Raw genomic sequence first — 8,691 nt, 5'->3', positions numbered from 1 at the left:
TTTAAGAACTTTCTCAAGTTGATTATTACAGAAATGAGTACCCCGATCACTTATTAAAGCTTTCGGTGTTCCAAACCTTGCAAAAAGACGTTTTAAAAAGTTGACTACAACTCGTGCATCGTTAGTTGGGAGAGCTTGTGCTTCCGCCCATTTAGATACATAATCAATGGCTACGAGTATATATAGATTATTATGAGATTTTGGAAATGGACCCATAAAGTCAATACCCCAAATGTCAAATACTTCACATACTTGGATGACATTTTGTGGCATTTCATCACGTTGACTTATTTTTCCGGCCCTTTGACATGCATCACAGGATTTGCAAAGAAGGTGTGCGTCTTTGTAAATTGTAGGCCAATAGAATCCAGCTTCATAAACTTTTCTTGCTGTTAGTTGAGGCCCATAATGCCCTCCTGTTGGTCCTGTGTGACAATGGTTTAAAATTTTACTAGCTTCATCTCCAAATACACATCGGCGTATTATTCCATCGGGACAACTTTTAAACAGATGTGGATCTTCCCAGAAATAGTGTTTTATATCACTGAAGAATTTCTTTCGTCTTTGGTACGATAATCCTTTTTCAAGGAATCCACAAACTAAGTAGTTTGCATAGTCTGCAAACCATGGGATTTCTTTATAATCTATCTTCAATAGATATTCATCAGGAAAGTTGTCTTGTATGGCTGATTCATTTAGAACTTCTAATTCGGGATTTTCAAGACGAGAAAGATGATCAGCGGCGAGATTTTCTGCTCCTCTTTTATCTCGGATTTCAATATCAAACTCTTGTAAGAGTAAGATCCAACGGATTATTCTTGGTTTAGCATCTTGTTTTGAAAATAGGTATCTAAGAGCAGAATGGTCGGTATAGACCACCGTTTTTGCTAGAACGAGATATGATCGAAATTTGTCAAAAGCAAAGACAATAGCAAGGAGTTCTTTTTCAGTAGTTGTATAGTTCGTTTGTGCTCCTTGTAATGTCTTACTAGCATAATATATAGATTGAAATCGTTTTTCAATCCTTTGTCCTAAAACGGCTCCCATTGCAAAATCACTTGCATCGCACATTAGTTCAAATGGTAGATTCCAATTTGGTGTTATCATGATTGGTGAATTAGTGAGTTTTTCTTTAAGAATATTAAAAGATTTGATACACTCATCTGAAAAGATGAATGGCGCATCCTTTTCTAGGAGTTTATTCATAGGAGTGGCAATTTTAGAAAAATCTTTTATAAAACGTCGGTAAAAACCGGCATGCCCTAGAAAACTCCTAACTCCTCTAACATTGGTGGGATGTGAAAGTTTAGCAATTACATCTACTTTAGCTCTATCCACTTCAATCCCTTCTTTTGAAATTTTATGTCCAAGAACGATGCCTTCTTTAACCATGAAATGGCATTTCTCCCAATTAAGTACTAGATTTGATTTTTCGCATCTAATTAGCATTCGTTCCAGATTAACTAGACATGATTTAAATGTATCACCGAAGACTGAAAAGTCATCCATGAATACTTCCATGCATTCTTCTATCATGTCATGAAAAATCGCCATCATACACCTTTGAAAGGTTGCAGGGGCGTTACAAAGTCCAAATGGCATTCTTTTGTAAGCAAAAGTACCATAAGGGCACGTGAATGTGGTTTTCTCTTGGTCCTCGGGTGCTATTGGAATTTGAAAATGAAATGTCCCGTTCTTATTGATTAAAAACGTTCCATATTAATTGATTTCGTTGCGAGGTTTTGACCTCTATATGAGACGTTTTTCAAAGACTGCATTCATTTTAAAACAAACCATAACCTTTATTTCATCAATAAAGGTTTAAAAAGCTTTACGTAGATTATCAAATAATGATAATCTAAAATATCCTGTTTACACACGACCATTACATAATGATTTACAATACAAATATGTTACAACAAAATAAGTTTCTTGAATGCAGTTTTTACACAATATCATACAAGCATGGACTCCAAATCTCGTCCTTATTTAAGTATGCGACAGCGGAAGCTCTTAATAATCACCTGAGAATAAACATGCTTAAAACGTCAACAAAAATGTTGGTGAGTTATAGGTTTAACCTATATATATCAAATCATAATAATAGACCACAAGATTTCATATTTCAATACACATCCCATACATAGAGATAAAAATCATTCATATGGTGAACACCTGGTAACCGACAATAACAAGATGCATATATAAGAATATCCCCATCATTCCGGGACACCCTTCGGATATGATATAATTTCGAAGTACTAAAGCATCCGGTACTTTGGATGGGGTTTGTTAGGCCCAATAGATCTATCTTTAGGATTCGCGTCAATTAGGGTGTCTGTTCCCTAATTCTTAGATTACCAGACTTAATAAAAAGGGGCATATTCGATTTCGATAATTCAACCATAGAATGTAGTTTCACGTACTTGTGTCTATTTTGTAAATCATTTATAAAACCTGCATGTATTCTCATCCCAAAAATATTAGATTTTAAAAGTGGGACTATAACTCACTTTCACAGATTTTTACTTCGTCGAGAAGTAAGACTTGGCCACTGTTGATTCACGAACCTATAACAATATATACATATATATTAAAGTATGTTCAAAATATATTTACAACACTTTTAATATATTTTGATGTTTTAAGTTTATTAAGTCAGCTGTCCTCGTTAGTAACCTACAACTAGTTGTCCACAGTTAGATGTACAGAAATAAATCAATAAATATTATCTTGAATCAATCCACGACCCAGTGTATACGTATCTCAGTATTGATCACAACTCAAACTATATATATTTTGGAATCAACCTCAACCCTGTATAGCTAACTCCAACATTCACATATAGAGTGTCTATGGTTGTTCCGAAATATATATAGATGTGTCGACATGATAGGTCGAAACATTGTATACGTGTCTATGGTATCTCAAGATTACATAATATACAATACAAGTTGATTAAGTTATGGTTGGAATAGATTTGTTACCAATTTTCACGTAGCTAAAATGATAAAAATTATCCAATCTTGTTTTACCCATAACTTCTTCATTTTAAATCCGTTTTGAATGAATCAAATTGCTATGGTTTCATATTGAACTGTATTTTATGAATCTACACAGAAAAAGTATAGGTTTATAGTCGGAAAAATAAGTTACAAGTCGTTTTTGTAAAGGTAGTCATTTCAGTCGAAAGAACGACGTCTAGATGACCATTTTAGAAAACATACTTCCACTTTGAGTTTAACCATAATTTTTGGATATAGTTTCATGTTCATAATAAAAATCATTTTCTCAGAATAACAACTTTTAAATCAAAGTTTATCATAGTTTTTAATTAACTAACCCAAAACAGCCCGCGGTGTTACTACGACGGCGTAAATCCGGTTTTACGGTGTTTTTCGTGTTTCCAGGTTTTAAATCATTAAGTTAGCATATCATATAGATATAGAACATGTGTTTAGTTAATTTTAAAAGTCAAGTTAGAAGGATTAACTTTTGTTTGCGAACAAGTTTAGAATTAACTAAACTATGTTATAGTGATTACGAGTTTAAACCTTCGAATAAGATAGTTTTATATATATGAATCGAATGATGTTATGAACATCATTACTACCTCAAGTTTAGTAGGTAAACCTACTGGAAGTGACAAGAAATGATCTAGCTTCAAAGGATCTTGGATGGCTTGAAAGTTCTTGAAGTAGGATCATGACACAAAAACAAGTTCAAGTAAGATTTTTGCTCGAATTAAGATAGTTTATAGTTATAGAAATTGAATCAAAGTTTGAATATGAATATTACCTTGAATAAGAAAGATAACCTACTGTATATAACAAAGGTTTCTTGATCTTAGATGATTACTTGGAATGGATTAGAAAGCTTGGAAGTAAATTAGTAAACTTGAAGGGATTTTTGAAGTATTCTTGAAGTGTTCTTCCTATGATGATTATAGCTTGATTCTTGAAGTGATTTTTGATGAAGATGATGATTAACTACTGGAAAAATACGTTCATAATAGTGTGGGTGTGTTGAGAGAGAATTAGAAAGAGATTTGGAAGTGAAATGGAGTGAATGATGAGTGTTAATTGGTGAGTGGTGAGTGGGGTTAAAAGGAGTTCTAGTTAGTTGACTAGCTCATGGTAGAAGTTAAAATTGATTAGTCATACATGACATAATCAAGAGTGGAATCCCATGCTAGTTCCTATTGGTATATACCCATAGTAAGTACGTTTTGAAGCTGTGTATAATACGGGTAAGAATACGACTAGAATTCTTGATGAAAGAAAAGAATGGGAAAGTAACTGTAACCATTTTTGTTAAGTATGAGTGTTTCGATATATGTCTTGAAGTCTTCCAAAAGTATTTTAATACATCTAAATACACTACATGTATATACATTTTAACGGAGTCGTTAAGTCATCGTTAGTCGTTACATGTAAGTGTTGTTTTGAAACCTTTAAGTTAACGATCTCAATTAATGTTGTTAACCCATTGTTTATTATATCTAATGAGATGTTAAATTATTATATTATCATGATATTATGATATATTAATATATCTTAATATGATATATATACATTTAAATGTCGTTACAACGATAATCGTTACATATATGTCTCGTTTAAAAATCATTAAGTTAGTAGTCTTGTTTTTACATATGTAGTTCATTGTTAATATACTTAATGATATGTTTACTTATCATAATATCATGTTAACTATATATATAACCATATATATGTCATCATATAGTTTTTACAAGTTTTAACGTTCGTGAATCACCGGTCAACTTGGGTAGTCAATTGTCTATATGAAACCTATTTCAATTAATCAAGTCTTAACAAGTTTGATTGCTTAACATGTTGGAAATGTTTAATCATGTAAATATCAATCTCAATTAATATATATAAACATGGAAAAGTTCGGGTCACTACAGTACCTACCCGTTAAATAAATTTCGTCCCGAAATTTTAAGCTGTTGAAGGTGTTGACGAATCTTCTGGAAATAGATGCGGGTATTTCTTCTTCATCTGATCTTCACGCTCCCAGGTGAACTCGGGTCCTCTACGAGCATTCCATCGAACCTTAACAATTGGTATCTTGTTTTGCTTAAGTCTTTTAACCTCACGATCCATTATTTCGACGGGTTCTTCGATGAATTGAAGTTTTTCGTTGATTTGGATTTCATCTAACGGAATAGTGAGATCTTCTTTAGCAAAACATTTCTTCAAATTCGAGACGTGGAAAGTGTTATGTACAGCCGCGAGTTGTTGAGGTAACTCTAGTCGGTAAGCTACTGGTCCGACACGATCAATAATCTTGAATGGTCCAATATACCTTGGATTTAATTTCCCTCGTTTACCAAATCGAACAACTCCTTTCCAAGGTGCAACTTTAAGCATGACCATCTCTCCAATTTCAAATTCTATATCTTTTCTTTTAATGTCAGCGTAGCTCTTTTGTCGACTTTGGGCAGTTTTCAACCGTTGTTGAATTTGGATGATCTTCTCGGTAGTTTCTTGTATAATCTCCGGACCCGTAATCTGTCTATCCCCCACTTCACTCCAACAAATCGGAGACCTGCACTTTCTACCATAAAGTGCTTCAAACGGCGCCATCTCAATGCTTGAATGGTAGCTGTTGTTGTAGGAAAATTCTGCTAACGGTAGATGTCGATCCCAACTGTTTCCGAAATCAATAACACATGCTCGTAGCATGTCTTCAAGCGTTTGTATCGTCCTTTCGCTCTGCCCATCGGTTTGTGGATGATAGGCAGTACTCATGTCTAGACGAGTTCCTAATGCTTGCTGTAATGTCTGCCAGAATCTTGAAATAAATCTGCCATCCCTATCAGAGATAATAGAGATTGGTATTCCATGTCTGGAGACGACTTCCTTCAAATACAGTCGTGCTAACTTCTCCATCTTGTCATCTTCTCTTATTGGCAGGAAGTGTGTTGATTTGGTGAGACGATCAACTATTACCCAAATAGTATCAAAACCACTTGCAGTCCTTGGCAATTTAGTGATGAAATCCATGGTAATGTTTTCCCATTTCCATTCCGGGATTTCGGGTTGTTGAAGTAGACCTGATGGTTTCTGATGCTCAGCTTTGACCTTAGAACACGTCAAACATTCTCCTACATATTTAGCAACATTGGCTTTCATACCCGGCCACCAAAAATGTTTCTTGAGATCCTTGTACATCTTCCCCGTTCCAGGATGTATTGAGTATCTGGTTTTATGAGCTTCTCTAAGTACCATTTCTCTCATATCTCCAAATTTTGGTACCTAAATCCTTTCAGCCCTATACCGGGTTCCGTCTTCCCGAATATTAAGATGCTTCTCCGATCCTTTGGGTATTTCATCCTTTAAATTTCCTTCTTTTAAAACTCTTTGTTGCGCCTCCTTTATTTGAGTAGTAAGGTTATTATGAATCATTATATTCATAGATTTTACTCGAATGGGTTCTCTGTCCTTCCTGCTCAAGGCATCGGCTACCACATTTGCCTTTCCCGGGTGGTAACGAATCTCAAAGTCGTAATCATTCAATAATTCAATCCACCTACGCTGCCTCATATTCAGTTGTTTCTGATTAAATATGTGTTGAAGACTTTTGTGGTCGGTATATATAATACTTTTGACCCCATATAAGTAGTGCCTCCAAGTCTTTAATGCAAAAACAACCGCACCTAATTCCAAATCATGCGTCGTATAATTTTGTTCGTGAATCTTCAATTGTCTAGACGCATAAGCAATCACCTTCGTTCGTTGCATTAATACACAACCGAGACCTTGCTTTGATGCGTCACAATAAATCACAAAATCATCATTCCCTTCAGGCAATGACAATATAGGTGCCGTAGTTAGCTTTTTCTTCAATAACTGAAACGCTTTCTCTTGTTCATCATTCCATTCAAATTTCTTCCCTTTATGCGTTAATGCAGTCAAGGGTTTTGCTATTCTGGAAAAGTCTTGGATGAACCTTCTGTAGTAACCAGCTAGTCCTAAAAACTGGCGTACGTGTTTTGGAGTTTTCGGTGTTTCCCACTTTTCAACAGTTTCTATCTTTGCTGGATCCACCTTAATACCTTCTTTGTTCACTATGTGACCGAGGAATTGAACTTCTTCCAACCAAAATGCACACTTTGAAAACTTAGCGTACAATTCTTCCTTCCTCAATACTTCTAACACCTTTCTCAAATGTTCACCGTGTTCTTGGTCATTCTTTGAGTAAATAAGTATGTCATCAATGAAAACGATGACAAACTTGTCAAGGTATGGTCCACACACTCGGTTCATAAGGTCCATGAACACAGCTGGTGCATTAGTTAAACCAAACGGCATGACCATAAACTCGTAATGACCGTAACGTGTTCTGAAAGCAGTCTTTGGAATATCATCTTCTTTCACCCGCATTTGATGATACCCGGAACGTAAGTCAATCTTTGAATAAACAGACGAGCCTTGTAGTTGATCAAATAAGTCGTCGATTCTCGGTAGTGGGTAGCGGTTCTTGATGGTAAGTTTGTTCAACTCTCGGTAGTCGATACACAACCTGAATGTACCATCTTTCTTCTTGACAAACAAAACAGGAGCTCCCCACGGTGATGTGCTTGGTCGAATGAAACCACGCTCTAAAAGTTCTTGTAATTGGCTTTGCAGTTCTTTCATCTCGCTGGGTGCAAGTCTGTAAGGAGCACGAGCTATTGGTGCAGCTCCTGGTACAAGATCTATTTGAAATTCAACGGATCGATGTGGGGGTAATCCCGGTAATTCTTTCGGAAATACATCGGGAAATTCTTTTGCAATGGGAACATCATTGATGCTCTTTTCTTCAGTTTGTACTTTCTCGACGTGTGCTAGAACAGCATAGCAACCTTTTCTTATTAGTTTTTGTGCCTTCAAATTACTAATAAGATGTAGCTTCGTGTTGCCCTTTTCTCCGTACACCATTAAGGGTTTTCCTTTTTCTCGTATAATGCGAATTGCATTTTTGTAACAGACGATCTCTGCTTTCACTTCTTTCAACCAGTCCATACCGATTATCACATCAAAACTCCCTAACTCTACTGGTATCAAATCAATCTTAAATGTTTCGCTAACCAGTTTAATTTCTCGATTCCGACATATATTATCTGCTGAAATTAATTTACCATTTGCTAATTCGAGTAAAAATTTACTATCCAAAGGCGTCAATGGACAACTTAATTTAGCACAAAAATCTCTACTCATATAGCTTCTATCCGCACCCGAATCAAATAAAACGTAAGCAGATTTATTGTCAATAAGAAACGTACCCGTAACAAGCTCCGGGTCTTCCTGTGCCTCTGCCGCATTAATATTGAAAACTCTTCCACGACCTTGTCCATTCGTGTTCTCCTGGTTCGGGCAATTTCTAATAATGTGGCCCGGTTTTCCACATTTATAACAAACTACATTGGCATAACTTGCTCCGACACTACTTGCTCCGCCATTACTCATTCCGACACCATTTGTTCCTTTCGTTCTATTAACCCCTGGTCCGTAGACCTCACACTTCGCCGCGCTATGACCATTTCTTTTACACTTGTTGCAAAATTTGGTGCAGAACCCCGAGTGATTCTTTTCACACCTTTGGCATAGCTGCTTCTGATTGTTGTTGTTGTTGCGGTTATTATTGTTGTTAGGATGATTGTTGTAGTTGCTGTTGTTGTTG

This window comes from Rutidosis leptorrhynchoides, chromosome 9 (assembly GCF_046630445.1).
Source record: "Rutidosis leptorrhynchoides isolate AG116_Rl617_1_P2 chromosome 9, CSIRO_AGI_Rlap_v1, whole genome shotgun sequence".
Classification (NCBI taxonomy): Eukaryota; Viridiplantae; Streptophyta; class Magnoliopsida; order Asterales; family Asteraceae; genus Rutidosis; species Rutidosis leptorrhynchoides.
The sequence above is the reverse complement of the archived record's forward strand: the minus strand, read 5'-3'. Positions refer to the sequence as shown.